This window comes from Miniopterus natalensis, chromosome 1, assembly GCF_054644295.1.
Source record: "Miniopterus natalensis isolate mMinNat1 chromosome 1, mMinNat1.hap1, whole genome shotgun sequence".
In the NCBI taxonomy this organism is placed as follows: Eukaryota; Metazoa; Chordata; class Mammalia; order Chiroptera; family Miniopteridae; genus Miniopterus; species Miniopterus natalensis.
In genome coordinates this window covers 83043965-83049964 of record NC_142081.1, presented here as the reverse complement: position 1 = coordinate 83049964, position 6000 = coordinate 83043965, and the positions used below count along the sequence as shown (strand labels likewise).

The window sequence follows — 6000 nt, the reverse complement described above, 5'->3', positions numbered from 1 at the left end:
CCTTCCTGAGTTCTCTGTGAAACAGGGATAAACACAAAGAGCATTTGGGAATACAGGTGATTATAACATCTGCCATTTGGGTGTATAACAAATCCTACAATTAATAAAACCTAGCTCTTGCTTTCTCCCTCCCTAGAGAGTTGTGCCACCCCATGGAAACACCGGTAACATTAACTCCCACCGCCTTACAAAGCCTTCCACAACCGGCTATTACCTCAGTCGATATTTCCAGTGATAGAGTCAAGGAGAAAATAGCACCAAGCAATGGGGTCAAAAAAACCTTGGACGAGTTTTTTCACTTCTCTGAGGCTGTTTTCCTCAGATTCCTCCTCTGTAAAGTGAGGAGAAGAAATCAGGGGTTTGTTCTGAGGATTAAATGAAATAATGTGAGTATGCTAAGTGCCTTGTCCGAAGGTAATAAGTATTCGATACATAATGGTTATTATCGTTCAGCAACCAAAAAAATAATATCTCAAAGCTGACAGGGCTGGGGGGGGGATGTCCCATTTCTTCAAAACTTCAGACTCAAGCCCCTGTTGCTTTTCTCCGTCTATGTAACTCGGAGATGACGGGTGGGGGTTCACTCAGGCGGTCTCCAACTCAAACCTCACTCGGAGACAGAGGACCCCTGCGAGAGGCGGCCCGGGCAGCTCCTGCGAGGGGCCTGTCCCTTTAAACAGCCAGGGCGCAGGCTCCGCGTCTGCCCCTCGGGACCCCGGCTGCTGGGCGCCCGCAGGGCGGTGCGGCGCGCGGGAGCGAGCGAGCGCTGGAGGCTGGGGAGACGGCGCGGAGGGGCGCGCGCGGCCGGGCGGTGCGCTGCGCGCGAGCGCGGGGCGGGGGAGCTGGCGAGTGCGCGCACGGCAGCGTGGGAGCGCGCACCCCAGGGAAGCGCGCGGTGGGGGCGCGAGCGCGCGGGCGGGCGGTCCGGGGCTGTTGGCGAGACCCGCGCGAGCCGACCGGCTGTCCCGCGTCGCCAGGGCTCCCGGCGGCCGTCTGGGTGGACGCGGCGGCCCCCGAGGACAGGGCTCCTGCCAGGTGAGCGGGCACCTTTCTGTCGCCGGCAGGGTTACAGCGGCGGGGTTACGTCCTGGCAGCCGGTCGCCTCCGTTGGCACGTCGGTGAGCCGGGCGGCATTTGGAGTGTGACCAGGGAGGTTCAGTCGGGTGGGTTTCAGCTAGAGAAGGGTGACCCCCTTTTCTTGTGACTCGCTGCCTGCGCTTCTCACTCTTCCCGGCGGTGCCGTCCTGCGTGGACCTCTTCTTGCGCGCTCTTCCTCTCCTCCACACCGCTTGTCCCGTGTCTTGGAAGTTGGGGAAGACTGGCTCAGTCCGAGGACCGTGGTCAACCCGGTGGCCTCGCTCAAGGGAAGCCTGGTCCCTCTTTGGGGATTTCAGGGGTTCGGGTGCTCTCTGGTCGTGGGCGGTGCGGAGGACGCGGCGTTTTCCTGCTCCGAGGTTGTCCTGTTGCGGGGCGGTGATGGTGGTGCGTGATACGTGTTTCGCTTTGGGCGCAGAGCGGTCCCGGGGTCCCTAACACCCCTCCTCTGCCCCAGCCGCCCTTCCTGGCGCCCTGTGAGGGCGTCGTCGCCCACTTGCCGCCGTGGCCGTCGAACTCCCCTGGGCGCTTTGTCCCTTATCAGGAGGAGAGGAGGGTGGGAGCCTAGTTGGCAGGAGGTGGCTAAAGCCACCTGCTAAACTTAGGTCCACTCAAAATGGACAGCTTTTCGTCCCCACCCCTGCTCCACAGCCCCTGACCCCCAACAGGTAAGTGAATCACGCAGGCACGTGTAGGATCTGCCAATGAGCTGGGGCGGGAGGGATTAAAGAGAGAGGAAAATGTGGTCCGTTTGATGCAATGTAACAAAAGGCAATAAACTAAACTCCAGTATTTCTCCAAGGCTCTGAAACTCTCCCAGTATTGTTTCACGGGGTCTAAATTTAAGCATCTAGCCTTTTTTTTTTCTTTTTTCTTTTCAACCGCAGGAACTAACCTCAGAAAACTTTTAACTCTTTGCTAGGGTTAAAAACAGTTGGTGCAGAGCAAAAAACTTAAAACGAGTTAAGGAAAATGACGTGTATGTGTGTCCCCTAAACAGAGTGAAACGTTCAGGTCTATTTCTGGAGACGGTAAGAAGAAGGCTCCTTCTAGCTACAACTCTCATGGAGAACTTAAAAAAAAGAAAAGGCTAGATGCTTTTAACCTGTATTTCTGAAAAATATAGAAATACTAAACTAGGTATAAATGTAAACTTGAGGAAAATGCTCTTAGGAGAAACCTTTATTAAAGATACTCTTCTCCTTTATTTTTTTTTAAGCTCTACATAGTGCTCTAGCATACACTACAACGTTTGCCCTCAAAGTTCCATGTCTGAATGTTAAATTGTTTTTCTAGGTGGAGGAGGTATTTTCCTTCATGAGGTCAATGTGGAAATACAAACAAATGCCCTATTTACTTGGGATTGGGTGGGAAGGGTGGAAGTTGTCTAAAATCTCTCTTGCCAAACTTGACAACGTATGTATGGAATCTTGTGTATTTTCTTGCCCAGACCAGTAATAGCCATTTTATAGTTCTTGGTAATACCACTTTAAATGAGCTTTCCTCTGAAAATTTTGGATGCTGATCATTTAAAAGTAACACATTTTTCTCCCTAACTAGAGATCAGAAAGCCAAAGTGAGAATGCTAGTTTAGAGAAGGCTGGAAAGAGGGGAGATGCTTTTAAGAAAATTTCAGTGTGTTTGACTTCATGGTGGCCTCTTTGTGGCAGGGGGGATTTGCCTGTTTGGGTGCAGTCCCTGCTGTTCATTAACTCATTCAGTCACATTTGTAGACTGTTTGAGCACCTATAGTGTGTTTAGCACTGAGCTAGTCATTGAGCATACAAACATATCTAGATAACAGCCATATGGCCCAAACTGATTAAAACCAGATCAAGTAAGCATTCCTCAGGAGCTGAAGATACACCTGGCCCTGGTTCCAAAGTTCTCAGACACCTAAGGAGCCTATAGTTGTCACCCTGTGACACCCTGTGTTGATTCTAAAGATCATCTCAAATAACTACAAGAGGTGGAGTGGAAGCCTTGAAGCCTGAAGGGAGAGAGGTGAAAGGCTTGAGTGGAGCAGAGAACAGGAGATCCTCTGGAACAAAAAGTTCAAGTGCATCTTATCTACTGGTTGTGGGACAGCTGCCAGTGGCACGGAGGCCATTTGGAGGTAGGTGCCAGGGAATCCTAGGAGCATCCCAGAACTTGAGCTCTTTCCTTTGCTGGTGAATGAAGGGCAGCATTTCATTTCAGTTTCCATGCTCTTGTGATGGTGGAGGTGGCTTCCTAGCTGTGCTCTAAGGAGGATGGGCTCTGTAACTCTCCCTTTGATATCCTGCAGCATTCCCTTCTTAGATCTTTGAGGGAGTCCAGGGGCCCTTGTAGAAAAGCCTCTGTTCACACTAACACAGTGAGGTCAAATGTAGTGGAGTCACTGATAACAGCTTCTGTAGAGAACTATAGTGAAGCTGCACCTCTCAATAATGCCCTGTCCTTCCTCAGGACTCGCAGCATTAATCTTGAAACCTATTTTAAGAAAGTAGGTGCTGGGTTTATAGTCCATGCAGTCAGGTAAAGGAATATGTCGGGCAGAACACTCTGCCTTGCCTTATTGGAGCGGGATGTGATAGCTCTTTATGAACGTGTATCTTCAGACTGAATATTTCAAAGACTCTAGCACCATAAAGCCTTTATTTTTTCTCTCTTTTTTTTATTGTAGTAAAATACATATAATATTAAATTTATCATGTTAGAATGTATAAATCAGTGGCATTAAGTACATTCACATTATATATGTTTATTTCTTTTCTGTAGAGGTCTACAGATATTCTTTAAATGAACTTTGTTAATTGCATTATTCCTCACTAACTTTGTGTCTTAACTTGTCAGTAACTGAGCTATATTGAAAGATCCCACTATAATGGGAGATTTGACAATATCTGGTACTCTGAGATTACCAGTGCATACAACTATATTTTAATATCTAACAATATGCATTTGTAAGTTTATATTGTTAGATATACAAAGTCTAATAGGAAATGAACTTTTGTTATTACATAGTTACTTTTATCACTACTGAGGATTTTTGCCTCACGTAATATAGCCAGAAGTGATCTTTTCAATGCTGCTGTTAATATTTGTTTAATGTATCTTTTCCCACCCTTTTAATTTTTTTTTAAATATCTTTACTGAGGTATAATTAACATTCAATAAATGACACATATTTAAAGTGTAATAAAAAGTATATTCACAGTGTTGTGCAGCCATCACTGCTATCTAGTTCCAAAACTGTTTCATCGCCCCTAAAGGAAAACCAGTATCTATTAAGGGGTCATTCCCTCATTTCCCCCCTACTCCAGCCCCTACTCCAGCCCCTGGCAACCACTAATCAGCTTTCTGTCTTCATGAATTTGTTTGTTCTGGATATTTCACATAAATGGAATCATACAATATGTGGCCTTTTGTGTCTGGTTTGTTGCATTTAACAATACTTTCAAGATTCATCCTTATCGTAGCATGTATCAGTACCTCATTTTTTATGACTGAATGATATCCCATTGATGGGTGTACCACAATCTGTTTTTCCATTCATCAGTTCATACACATTTGGGTTGTTTCCTCTTTTGGCTATTGTGAATAATTCTGCTGTGACCATTTGTTTGAACACTTGTTTTCAGTTCTTTTGGGTCTATAACTAAGAGCGAATTCCTCAATAATATAGTAATTTGATGTTTAACCTATTAAGGAGTCACCAAACTGTTTTCCATGGTGGCTGCACCATTTTACATTCCCACCAGCAATGTAGGCAGAGTCCAGTTTCTCCACGTCTTTGCCAACACTTGTGACTTTTCAAAGGGTGTTGTGTGTGTTTTTTTTAATTGCCATCCTGGTGGACATACAGTGGTATCTCATTTTGGTTTTAATTTGCATTTCCCTAATGACCAGTAATGTTGAGCATCTTTTCATGTGCTTGTCGGCCACTTACAGATCTTCTTTGGAGAAATATCTGTTCAGCCACTTTATTCTCTTTTGTATTAGCTTAAGTTATTTTTATAGGGCTCGGTTTGTATATTATCTTCCTTCTCAAATATTCACTCTGTTGTTTTGCTTTTTTTTCCCTATTTTCCCTTTCAGGCTTCTGTGTTCCTTCTAGGAGACTAGTCATCTGATTAGTACTTTGAAATATTTAATATTCTGCTTATTTTAGTTGTTGATCCAAAGGCCTGGAGTGTTCATCTATTCATTCAGTGATATTTGAAGACTGTTAGGACACAAAATTAGTTCTCCTATGCTTCTATGTGCATTTTTTATTGTGTTGTTTTTAAATGTCTTTATTGATTTCAGAGAGAGGAAGGGAGAAGGAGAGAGAGAGATAGAAACACCAATGATGAGAGAGTCATTGACTGGCTGCCTACTGCGAGCCCACAACCTGGGCATGTGCCCCAACTGGGAATCGAACCTCGATCTCCTGGATCATAGGTCAGTACTCAACTGCTGAGCCACACCAGCTAGACCTATGCTTCTGTTTTTTATGTTTGCAGCTTATAATTTATCTTTTTAAAGTAACAGGTCAGTAGGGCCTTGCTTTGGGAAAAAGAGCAGTACTAAACCGTAAGTGAGGGGATCCACCTCAGGTGTCATCACCAAATAGCTTTGTGATCCTAAGGAACTTTCTGGAACTTGGTTTCTCCGTCAGTAAAATTTGGGGCAGGACTAAGTGGTGTCTTAACCCCTCTCAGACCTTGAAACTGGAGATTATGAATTAATGATTCACCACAGCTTTCCTTTACAAATCTAATTCTGTGAGTGTATTTGAAATAGTTTATTTTGCACAACCTACTTAAAGGAATTCTCTTGTGTGGAAAAAAATGCCTGTGCTCTTTTATACTAGACTAAACTGGTAAGTTTGGTTGATTTCTGCCTTCCAAAATGGTGCATATGATATTTTCTGTAAAGATT

The 6000-nt window shown here is 45.1% G+C and overlaps 1 protein-coding gene across 1 annotated transcript in view; it reads left to right on the top strand.

Moving 5' to 3' along the window:
• Window positions 1-954: 954 nt before the first annotated feature.
• Window positions 955-6000, top strand: part of PROSER2 (proline and serine rich 2) — a 43308-nt gene continuing 38262 nt past the window's right edge. The window contains exon 1 of the mRNA XM_087815383.1: window positions 955-1035. The gene's annotated coding sequence lies outside the window, so the exon portion shown is untranslated. The remainder of the gene's footprint in view (window positions 1036-6000) is intronic.